The sequence below is a fragment of the Emydura macquarii genome, unplaced genomic scaffold, assembly GCF_026122565.2.
Source record: "Emydura macquarii macquarii isolate MOO-44397 ecotype Brisbane River unplaced genomic scaffold, CSIRO-AGI_Emac_v2 contig_2768, whole genome shotgun sequence".
Classification (NCBI taxonomy): Eukaryota; Metazoa; Chordata; order Testudines; family Chelidae; genus Emydura; species Emydura macquarii.
In genome coordinates this window covers 22,148,149-22,160,190 of record NW_027132905.1, presented here as the reverse complement: position 1 = coordinate 22,160,190, position 12,042 = coordinate 22,148,149, and the positions used below count along the sequence as shown (strand labels likewise).

The following is a 12,042-nucleotide window of genomic DNA, read 5'->3' as shown; positions in this document are numbered from 1 at the left end:
CACTGTCACAGATCTTGGCCCCCTGGCCCGTTGGGGCCCATCGCAGGAGTAAGCTCAGCAAATCTAATCACAATCCAGCTCAACTGCTTTCTTCCACAGCCAGCCCCAAACTACTGGGCTTCTTCCCTTTTTAAGTCCTAAACTGAGCAGAAGTGTAATAGGACAAGGCTTATTAAAAAGGGTTGCCCAGGTATCCTGATCCTTAAAGAGGCCGGCCACTCTGTTACAATCACCACATTTCTGACCCAGTGCTGGCACCTAGAAAAAGAGTGATAGATTTTTCTCTTCTTTTTTATGATTTACGAAAAAAATGCGAAAATCATCATATTTAGTGCTTTTTTCTTTTTGGGCATGTTACAGGGTCGTCTTCTCCGGCCCGGTCGCTGGAACCCTTCCTCGGGTCCAGACTCCGGGGAAGGCCGCAGAGCCTTCCCAAAGGGGGAACAGTTAGCCCTCTTGTGGGGGTCCTACCCAGCCCTCAGGCAGCAAACAGTCTATCGCCCTGGCCCTCAGGCAGGGCGGGCGAGCAAGCAGCCAATTGTGCCGGCCCTCAGGCAGGGCGGGTGAGCAAGCAGCCAATTGTGCCGGCCCTCAGGCAGGGCGGGCAAGCAGTTAATGGCTTCGGCCCTTAGGCAGGGTGAGCAAGCAATATATCAATTGCTCCGACCCTTAGGCAGGGTGAGCAAGCAGTAGGTCCACTCTCAGGAGTGGTAGGGAGGAGGATGCTCTCCCGGGGTTGCTAGGGAAAGGGGGAGGGGGATGCAGGCCCACCCATCTCCACTGTGTCCCAGCCCAGGGCCCTAGTAGTGGTAAAGGCGTTGCCACTCAGTCGGCGGGGCTCCCACCACAACGCGCCGATGGGGCTTGCCTCTGTCCCAGCCACTGATTATGGCTGTCCCTGGGCCACTTCCTCCCCGTATCCCCAGGTACCTGGCTCATCAGGGTCCACGGGGTTGTTGAGGTGCTCGATCCGGGGTAAGCCCGCCAGTCCCTCCTCGTCCACAGGTGGCAAGGCGGGGAGCTCCTCCGCGAGGGGAAGCTCCTCTAGGTCACAGGGCTTGGGGGATGGTTCGGCCTCAGGCAGCTCATCCAGGTTCTGTCCCGTCTCTGCGGGCTTGACGTTTGGCAGCTCCTCCAGGTCCCGTCCGGCCTCAGGGGGTATCTTCCACCCGGGTTGCTCAGGGGGCTTGGTCCAGTCTCAGGGTTCTGGTACCTCGGTCCAGTCCCTCTGGCCAGATGGCCTGGTCCAGCTACGTGAAGGCCCTACCCAGTCTCCAGGCCCAGGTCGGTCTGGGGATGGTCGGAGTCTCTGCTCCGTGAGACAACTTCCCTGGTATCAACTCAGCTCCACTCCAGCCTAGGCCTCAGTCCCAGACTGAGCTCTGGGGCCTGTCTTTTATACTGCCGATTGGGCGGGCCGGGCGGTCCTATCACTGCCCTGCCTTTTGGTTGCCGGGCAGACTTGTCTGCTGGGCCTGTTTCTGTCCAGCCAGGCTGCTGCAGCCCTTCCTCGGGTCCAGACTCCGGGGAAGGCCACAGCGCCTTCCTACAGGGAAGAATATGTTTTTCTGGTGTCAACAGACAGAGAGAAAGGGAGAGAGAGAACAAGCAGAGAAGAGGCTGTAGACTGCAATAGGTAGAAAGGAAAGTGTCCTTAAGTGGATGTGTTAATAATGTATTAAATTCGTAACACAGAGAAGAGAGAGAGCAGAGGACAAATCAACCAGGTAAAGTGGGGGAAGACCATCACCTTAAGCACTAGCTATGCTTCTAAAGTTTGAACTATAAGGGTCATAAGTGCAACAACATAATTTACAGAAACGGCAGGAGTCAGACCTAGTGATAACTTTTTGCAACAATTTACATAGTAATATTTGCATCACCATCTTGCATGATCCAAGGACAAAGCGAGAGGTCAATAAAAAGGACATTTAAAATCCTCTAATTTAGTCCATTCATTGACAACAGCCACAAAGTAGGCAAACAACAAGGCAGTCCCAATAGGAGTAGCAGGGTTAATGGAGCTGCTACTGTGACATACTGTAGCTCTGGTAGCATCAGTGGCAATATTGATAATGCTGTACGCACAATTTGTTTTCCATCTGGTGTGTGGTATATGTCCTTAAAGACAGGGTGCTGTATTATGTATTTCTCATCTACTAGTTTAGTCTACCCTTAAAAATGTGCACATAGAGTAGAGTGAACTTCAGTTTTAAAGTCTTCTCTGGAAAATCCATGCACTAAGCTTTATGAAAATTCAATTTATGAGACTCACTGAGAAAATTTTCAACAAAATGTATTTCTTCCATTGAAAAACTGTGAAGTCATTTTTTGCCCAAAACATTTCATGTTTTTAAACTAGGTCTACAATTTACTGCACTGTATTTACCTTGGGGATGAGCCAACTCTGCCTACATTTGGAACAGAGAACACTGTAATAATATTTTACATATATACTCATCCTAAAGCATTTTACAAATTACTTACAGGACCACTTTAAAGTGACCAGTAAAGCTGTAAGGATCTGATCCAAAGCCCATTGAATTCAATGGAATTGCGATGGGCTTTGGATCAGGCTCTTAGCCATTACTAACACAAAAAATACCAATGCTGGCCCAGCAGTGGCACGTTGCACTGCCATGTGGAAGTTCTGAGGCTTAGATTCAACTCTGTCCTCTATTCCTGAGAAGGAGCATTGCCGAGAATGCTGCTTTAATTCCCCTAATCAGTGTTTTCAGTTAATATATATATGCATTTTCTCTGTTGAGACCTTGATCTGAAGCATTATCATTCTCCTCATCAAAATATTTACAGGTGAAATTGTATTGCCTGGAAGATTCATGTTTGAATTGTGCATGGTATCTATGGTTACAACGTCTTCACAGATACCAAAGAACAGTAACATGCTGTGCAGAGAGGAAAGAACTGCTGCCATGTTAGAAAAAATATTCATACAGCCAAAAGAGTGTTTAAATGAGACTGTCTGAGGGTGGTACTGCACAGTGGTTACTGAGATGATGAATCCACATTAGGGTTAATTAAATTTAGTAGGGAGAAATGAGACGGAAAGAGTACAAAAGTGTTCCTGTTCCCATGTTTACAGGATAAATATGAAACAGAACTTGGGTTCTGTGAAATTACTATAGCAGCTGGTCTGACTAAAGGAAACTTCTGGTACTGTTAAGATTATGAAATGATCACAAAATATAAGCAACCAGGATGTAAAATATATTTATTTATTAAAATATGGAAGAGGAAGCTCTGGGCTTCTGGGTTCTTCCATTTATGGTGTGTTGCTTTGGAAGAACACAGTGTGTAGAATTTTATCTTCAGGCAAATCTCCTTTATGCCCAACTAACTCTTAGTCTTAACTTGATTTACATCCTGCCCATAAATATCCATTTCCCTTAATAACTGTTTTAAGTAAGCTGTATTGGATAGCACTTTAAAATGCTAGTCCAGCTCTCAAGCTGATATTGCAAAGCATTATAAATAAAGACAAGTGCAAAGTACTTCACTTAGGAAGGAAAAATCAAATGTACAACTACATAATGGGAAATATTTGTCCAGATGGTAGCACTGCTGTAAAGGATCTGGGGGTTATAGCGGAACACAAACTGAATATGAACCATCAATGCGATGCAGCTGCAAAAAAAGGCGAATATGATTCACATAATGAATTAACAGAAATGTTGCATAAAGCACAGGAGGCGAGAGTCCCACTCTACTTGGCACTGGTGAGACCCCAGCTGGAGTACTGTGCTCAACTGCGGGCACCACAATTTAGGAAAGATGTGGACAAATTGGAAGGAGTCCAGAGGAAAGCAAGAAAAATGATAAAAGGTTTAGAAAACCTGAACTGTGAGGAAAGTGACAATCCTGGAGCCTTCTATGTACTAGAAAAGAGTAGTCCCCACCAACATTAATTATTGGGTGGAATATTATGGCCTGTGTTATATAGCAGATCACTAGACAATCACAGTGATCCCCTTCATAGACTTTATCTATTGGGGAAGAGAGGAATCAAACCAGAGCTGGGCCCTGAATCATAAACCCAGGGGAAATCAAATCCTCCCAGTTCCATGTCTTTGGGCTCATTCTGATACGAATACATTTTTGCATTAAAAGTTTTGTGTGTTGAGAAATGGGGTTAATGGTAGTAGAAAGGGAGAAAAAAAATTGAAATAAAACTATAAAACTTGTTTTCATTTTGTAAAATGGGGAAAAAAAATAAAATATTGTAAACCAAACCTGTTCATTTTCTTTTGAAAATTTTCAAATGACCTCAAGTTACAGATCTGTTCTCCAAACCAAATTGGTCCTGGACATTTTTAAAGGTTGAAGTATTTCATAAATTCAGTTTTCATATGCCTTTATACATCCTTGTTTTATTCAGAACTATAAGTGTAAAATGCTAATAAATAGTGGTTATTCATCATTTTCTTACCCAGCCAGAAGAAAGTACTACTGGAACTATTTTGAAGAAGCTTCCTCCATCCCCTCAGCCCCCCAACCCCAGGATTTTCAGGCTAGTTCCTAGACTAGAGAGGCTTAACTACATCTGGATCTGAACATCTAGAGAGGCATGCATCTCTGCAATGAGCTTCACATTTTCAAACATTTACATAGCCCACCTGTGATTTTCTAGCACCTAATTTAGGAATCAAAATGAATATACAAATACCCAGTTTGTCATATCAGACCTGTAACAAAAATTAGTTTGCCTGAGGACTGAGAATGAATTTCTTAACATTGCACTTCCATGTAGAGATGTAACAACACCTCTGAGCTATATATATGACTTACAATAATCTGAAATTCCCATTGTCTAAGTATTTATAATGGCGGATTTAATATCAAAGTAATTGAGATAGCAATAGATTTGCCAGTGAAGAGTAGCCATATACAAATCATCACAGAAATGAAAGATGTAGAAGATGTATTGGAACACATATATAGCAAGAAAGCCTTATAGCAGATTGACATAGTGAATATATTCTCCTCTAATTATTATTATGCATTATTTGTATTACAGTAATGCCAAGAGACCCCAGCAGATGGGCCACATTAGTAACTAAGACACGAATATGAATAGATTGTGATAGGTTGCTGTATATACAAATAGCAAGAAATAGTTCCTTGCTGAATGACCTTGGAAACTAAATCGACAAAAGAGATAGAGGGTGGGAGAGAAGAGCTATCATTATCCCCATTTTACAGATAGAGAACAACAGCACAGTGAGGTGCCCAAGGTCACAAGAGAAGTCACTGGCAGATCCAAGAATAGAATCCATCTGAATCCAGCTGCTGCCTTGACATCCTATCTCCCAAGATGTAACGTTATTAACACTATACTGAAATACTCAGGTTTGAGAACAGTCCTTTGGTCCCTTGCTTGCATTTTCAACCACGTTTTCCCTTTTTTAATATTTTTACACAGGAATTTGATTCCTAGCAGAGAGGAGCTTGTGTGAACATCACTCTTTGCAGATGATTACTGATACTGGAGAATTTTTGATTGACATATGGTATGATAGAATATTACACTCTGCTCTAACTTTATTAGGAATGTAAAACCATTACTGAGATCAGTTTTTAAAATCTGGGAAAGTCAAAAAAGCAAAATCTTATACACTTTTTAAAAAAAAACCTCAAACACATTTAGTCACTTTTAAAAGCAATGTTAATAAACGTTGATTTTAAAACAAGTTGGCTGTTATCTCTACTATCTACTCATATTGTAATCTCTTTGGGGGAAGGGACCATCTTTTTATTCTGTTTATACAGTGCCTAGCACAGTGGGGTCCTGGTCCATGACTACATTTTTAAGTGCAATATCTTATTAATGAGCAGACCAGTTTCAAGATAAACCCTTTATTAGGAACAGAAATACGTAAGTAAACAGTAACAAAACTTGGTACTTGTAGGCTGTACTGTCCTATCTTATGTTCCTTTGTTGTTTCTCTTACCAGCATACAGTGCCCCCCAGGAAAACAAAATGTCTGCATAAAGCGTGTACAGGAAGGGTGTCATCTCTACACTTCCTGGAGCACTTAACCTATACCACACTAGGTGCTAACACAATATAAATGATAACTATTAATCATCTCCTCACTGAAATGCAAATAAGAGTATAACAAATGACTGACCTTTCTAACTTTCTGTCATTTTAAACTAGATATTTTCTCCTCATGTCAGATTTTATAGTCATGGTGTTAAGAAAGTTGTTATTTATTTATAGTTAGAAATTTAGCATCCTGAAAACCTTTTATGTTTTTAGAAGTACAAGGAAAATCTATCTTATTGATCTTTACTTACTGAAGCTTTTCATCCTACTGTATATTCAACATACAGTGTTTGAGGTCAGCACCGATACTCCTAAATTTCAGTGCATTGGAAACATTATCTCAAAGTTCTAAAATTATAAAGATAATGTAGCACTTTCACAATAAACAGCTATGGCTGCCTATCATTGTTTGATTATTATAAGGTTCCTATGTAGCTAAAGCTATAATTTATAAACTATGTATTATAGCACAAAACTGTGACTTCCAACACTTGGTCAATTACACCTTTGCTTTTGAAAAGGGTTTTCATTTCACTTCCAGCACCAACACATAAAATCCCGAGAGGCTGTCAGAGGGCTAGTATCCATATTGCATGCAAAATACGTTCCTTGTTATGCAACTCTAGTGGCATTTACCGGATGCAAGAAGCACATTTCATACTGGTGTTCTGATGCCCTCCTCACTCACATGAGTAGTCCTTAGGCACACAGGCAGTTCTATTGATTTTCATGGAGTAATTACTTGGGTAAGAGTTGCAGGACCAGATCTTAAATATTTTCATATATATTCATTCTCGGCTTACCAATGTAATTTTCCCCCAGTTGTATTTGGAACATATTGATTTTTCTTCCATCTGCATTTTCATTCACCTTCCAACAGCTGCCCGACTTGAGCTAAGCAAGAGTGACATCTCTGACCGAAGTTCACAGAGATCCAAATTACTGCACCTTATGCAGACCTGTGTGCTGCACTTGGACCTCCCCCATAAAATTGTAAATCAGTTCCTGATTCCAAAGCTCTAACTTTCTTGTTATGTAAGTCTTTCAGCAGCAGAAGGGAGTATCTTATTTGCTGGGTATTTAATGTTCTGTAACTCTACTGTAACTAATGGAAATCATCTTCTGGGAAATAGAGTGGGGAAGACATTCCTGTACAATATGTCATTTCCAGGCAATGTTCTCTTAATTTTTTTAATGGTAACTATTATTTTGATTTATAATTGCAGTGAAGGTTTTTATTATTATTATTATTATTATTAATAATAATCTCTTTTCAGGATATGTTCTTTGTTATTAGCAAAATCAGCCATAACTCTTTAAAAGGGATGTTTTAGGTACATTTTTATTACTGTGATGCATAATATAGCAGGGTAAAACAGCTACCATCTACTTTAATCACAAATAGTATTGGTTATGCTACAATTGTCTGCATCACTTTGTTTAGTTTAGGCAGAGTATGTTCTTGAAGTTGAGAGATTTTTCTTTTCCTTTCCCCCGCTTTTAAAAAAAATAACATCACTAATGTTTTATTGGCGCTTGACTGTTTCGCATTGCAATGCCAAATGAGTGCTGGCTGAGAATAAGCATGGAGATAGTATTTCTGTTTGAACTTCTCCTCTGTCTTCATTTTAAAAGACCTTGTTAAATGGTGATGGTTTTCATAACAGTCTTTATAAATCCTATCAGTTAATTATTATTATTAATCCATAGCTAGACTGCTTCCCTTTCAAGCCAATGGGAATTCAGGCATATACTGCAATGACAGCAAGATGGGCCTCTGGTGAATGGCATGCTTGATAGAAAGATTTCTTTTTTCTCTGAAGTGGCATGTGTTATTGGTTTAATTCTTTAATGATTAGTAAAATAAAAGTTTAATTTAACCTTTTTGACATCAATCATTTGTACGCAAGACTGCTTCAAAAAGCATTTGTCTTTCAGAACCTGATCCTTTTCTAAGGGAGAGTTAGAAGATGAACTTGCTAATAGTTTGTAATAATCCAGTTTATTTTATATCTCAGGGTTTCCCCTTTAATTCACAAATCAATAGAATTCTTTTTATTTAACTTAAAGAAGAACTGCCTATATTCCAAATAGTTTTCCAACAGCTCTAATAATCTTAAAGACATCTCTGAAATTTGTTTGCTGATCTTTGCTGTTAATGACCTTAGATAATATAAAAAGGTTAAGTTTGTTTTCAGGATTGCAAACTTTTGCCTCGTAGGCACCATGATATAAACACGGTCTACTGGGTTTATAATCTTTTTTTCCCCCCTTAAATATCTCCTCTGCTTGTGTTTCCTTGCAGCAGTTGTGTTTCTTTAACAAAGAGCACTTCTTTTGAGGTACCGAGGCAGCAGAATTTATGTACTGTAGATGTATCAAATATCAGTAATAATAGCATTGAATGTCCTATCTTTCCTGATATTCAAGAGGAATGTAAACATAAATATCAGATATTGGATTCCGAAAGTGTAGGTTTTAATCTAAAACCTGAACTCTGATTTCTCCAGCTGAAAACCTGAATATGGGGATTCATGCATATCTCAAAGCCACCTGAATAATACCATGCTTTTTCTCATTACTGAAACTGCAAAGAGTCAAATATGCAACGTTAGTTCAATACTGTTCCTTCACAAGAAATTCACCTTTTAAACAGGCTCTGTGCACTAAAGGCTTATTGCTACAAATGAACACTTTACCGAACAAAACCCACACCAACTACCTTTCTTATAGGAGAGCTGAACCACTGAAGACCCATGAGCCAAGGGAGTCTATCATGTGAAGCAACATTTGGGCCTGATCCAACGTTTATTTCAATCAACTGAAAGATTCCCACTGATGTCACCAGGTTTTGGAGTCTTAGAGAGGCCCAGGATGGTCAGGGCCATATACCTTTAATTGTTGTGTTTTTCTTTTTGAATTAGTCTTCTCTTTGCATCGAAATGGACAGCATGGTCTGTTAGATGCTACCATATGAAATTCTAGTAATGGTAATCAAAGTCAGCAGAGCAAACAGACTTCAAAAGGAAAGGGTAAGCATGAAATAACACGTGGGAATTGAGATTTCCACCTCTACACAGAGGTCCAGCATGCTGTGCTCTTCAAGATGACCCTAATGGGAACAAGAGGTTGGCCAGTCCTCCCTTCTTTCTAATATGGACCTGCACATCTCAGGATCAATGAAAGGGCATTTGATATGTGGTAAACCATGAATTATTAATATTTGGATATTGTCACAACCTGCTAGTCAGGAGTCCATTACAGGTGAGTCCTGCCTCCAGGAGGAGATTTTCACTAGTGAAAAGTTGCATGCAGGGGAGCTGCTGCATCTCTTAGCTGGGCATGGGTTTCTCTCATGAGCAAGGCTTTCACAGAGGCAGAGATCTACAGTGAAGGAACTAAAGATGTCGGGTCACCTTGAATTTAGTGTTTTAATAAAGTTGCAGCCAGTGGTTTTTAAAATCTATAAACACACAATTCCATGTTTGTTGGTGCTATTGTAAACTGCAGTAGCAAGGATTTGTTCTCATTAGCCACGTCTCAGTGCCTCTTTTCTGTAAGGTTGTGTAAGGGCTGCATTCGAATATTAAATTCAAGATGCGCTACCACCACGAACATTAAAAAACCAAAAAACAGAATCAGACTTGTATGTACATGTACACTAAACTTGGGTATGCTGTGAACATGATCCTCAAGATGTCAGTTACAATACTAGGCTGCAAAAATGAAGCATTTTTTTTTGGCTGAAAGACTCCATTTAACATACCAAACGAATTAGCTGCTGAGATTAACCAAATAGTGTAAGAGATCTTCTGCACAACATATATTACACTTTCCAGATGCCAAAAATAAATATCTTAGTACTTACCTTGCCTTTCTTTCTGCTTTTTATGAGGTTTGTGATTATTCACTCACTCGGCAATTCTAAAGAAAGGGGAAAGTGAGAACTGCTTATTCTTGGTGTCAGTGATTTTGTTAGGCATTGTATAGTTGCAAACAGTCTAAAATTAAGAATTCTGACCTCCATTTTTATGAAAATACAGCAACAAGTTGTTGATGATGGCTATAAAGTGTTCTAAGTAAATAAATTATGATGAATTTGGACAGCTCTCTATAGGAGAACATCCAATACTCCATTTTCCTCAGCCTTTTACTAATAAAAGCCTGATTTTAATACACTTTTACCACCCTGCAGTTCTTGTATCTCCCAACTTCTAAAAACTGAAGAGAGAGTTTTGGGGTTTCAATGCCTATATGATCAGAGATTTTACTACTTTACATACACAAATTATTAATATTCCAATAGCACCAACAATGTGTAACGTGCTTCCCTCACACATATTGGAAGGTACAGCCCACCAAGAAGCGTTTAAAATCAAATTATTGTAATCTGATTCAAAGTGCATTGCAAGATTCAACTAATTAAACCTAAGAGCACATCTATGAATTAGGTAAATATTGTTAAAATCACTTTATAGAGTAATACTAAACAGTAATTTATTTAAAAAGGATCTGCAATAAAAGAATACATACAAGTGTCAAATCCAATGTTGTAATAAGATAATTCAATCTCTATATATTTCCACCATAAGCTACTGTTTAACATGTCTCTTTGTTATTGTTTTAATTATACAAATTACAAGCATAAGTAGTTTAGTAAAAGCTCCTTACACAGCTTAATCTAACTTGCATTGAGTCACTCCTACGATATCACCACATTTTATCTATTCAGCTCTTCATGAGGGCTTTTTAACCCCTTTAGATAGACAGAAGACAGATTTTTTTTTTAAATTGGCAAGGCTACTTCTATTATACACAAGAAGGTAGAATAGCTACAACAAAGAACAGCACTTACGAGTAAAATGCATTTCTACACAATACTCTGTTCTGTAGCAATTAGAGTTTCATTTATAGCAGCTTGTTACTAGCATAGTGCCAACAGTGCTTATTAATTAAAGGTGTTTTTTCATCCTTAGCCCCTTTGTGAAGAAAGTGAGAATTAGCCTACTGTTCCTTGGGAATTACAGCTTTCTAATCATTTTTAAGATGAGGGTGACTAGGTCTGCCACCTACTTTCCCTGCAAACATTCTGTCTCTTACATACACCAAAAATTTTGATGGGTCTTCATCACATCACATATACAGGATGTTAAATATTTTTGCATGGATTTTGAATTATTTTGTACATCAACCCAACTCCTTGCTAGAGTTCTTTTAAAATAACTTTGCTTTCAAAAGGATGTGTTGTTTCACTTCCCCCAAAGATGCTTGGTACATCAAGGAAAATAACATCAAGTGATAGGGGGGTTCAAACATATTTCTAATCTTTACAGCCCTTCAGTACTTACATTAAAAAAGTGAGGAATAATTTATTTCTGATGAAATAGAGTTGCTCATCTCTCTACTAATAGGATCCTCAGGGCAAAAGGGGTAGAAAAAGCACTGATAAAAAGAAGAAAGCTTCATCCTACTGTTTTTTCTATACTGGAAACAAATAAATTAATAATAGTGTTTACACTGATTATCGTTGATTTAAGATAAATTGTTCTCATTTAGCAAATGTGGAAATGAAACTCAGCACCCTAGGGACTGAGAATACAAGACTATGCCAAAGGCTATGGTTGGGGATACATTTACAGACCCACTCAGAATTTCTGGATATATTCCAGTCATTGCTGATTGTGGGGAGGCTGATATTCTAGTACCATTTACCAATTTAATAATGCAAGTTGATGTTCCTTTCCCCTCCTCTTTCCTTACTTCTCCTCTTGTTCTCCCTATGCCTGTTGTGAAATCTCTTTTTATCCTTGAAGGGTCACCAACATTAGACTTTTGCTCTCTGCACTGCAAAACTGCAGCACCAGTCTCTCTTATAGAGCAATAACCATACACTCGTCTACTGTTTATGAGAAATTCTTACTCAAATTGTCAATGTAACCAAAAGAAAAATGGAACAAACTTAAAATGGCATCCTG

General features: G+C 39.1%; 1 long non-coding RNA gene across 3 annotated transcripts in view; it reads right to left on the bottom strand.

The window, feature by feature from the left end:
* The window catches only part of LOC137165345 (uncharacterized), a 117,934-nt gene that overhangs the window by 85,547 nt on the left and 20,345 nt on the right, over nt 1-12,042 (bottom strand). For all 3 annotated transcript variants that reach the window (XR_010923340.1, XR_010923341.1, XR_010923339.1), the window contains exon 2: nt 9,936-9,991. This is a non-coding gene — a long non-coding RNA (uncharacterized lncRNA). The remainder of the gene's footprint in view (nt 1-9,935; nt 9,992-12,042) is intronic.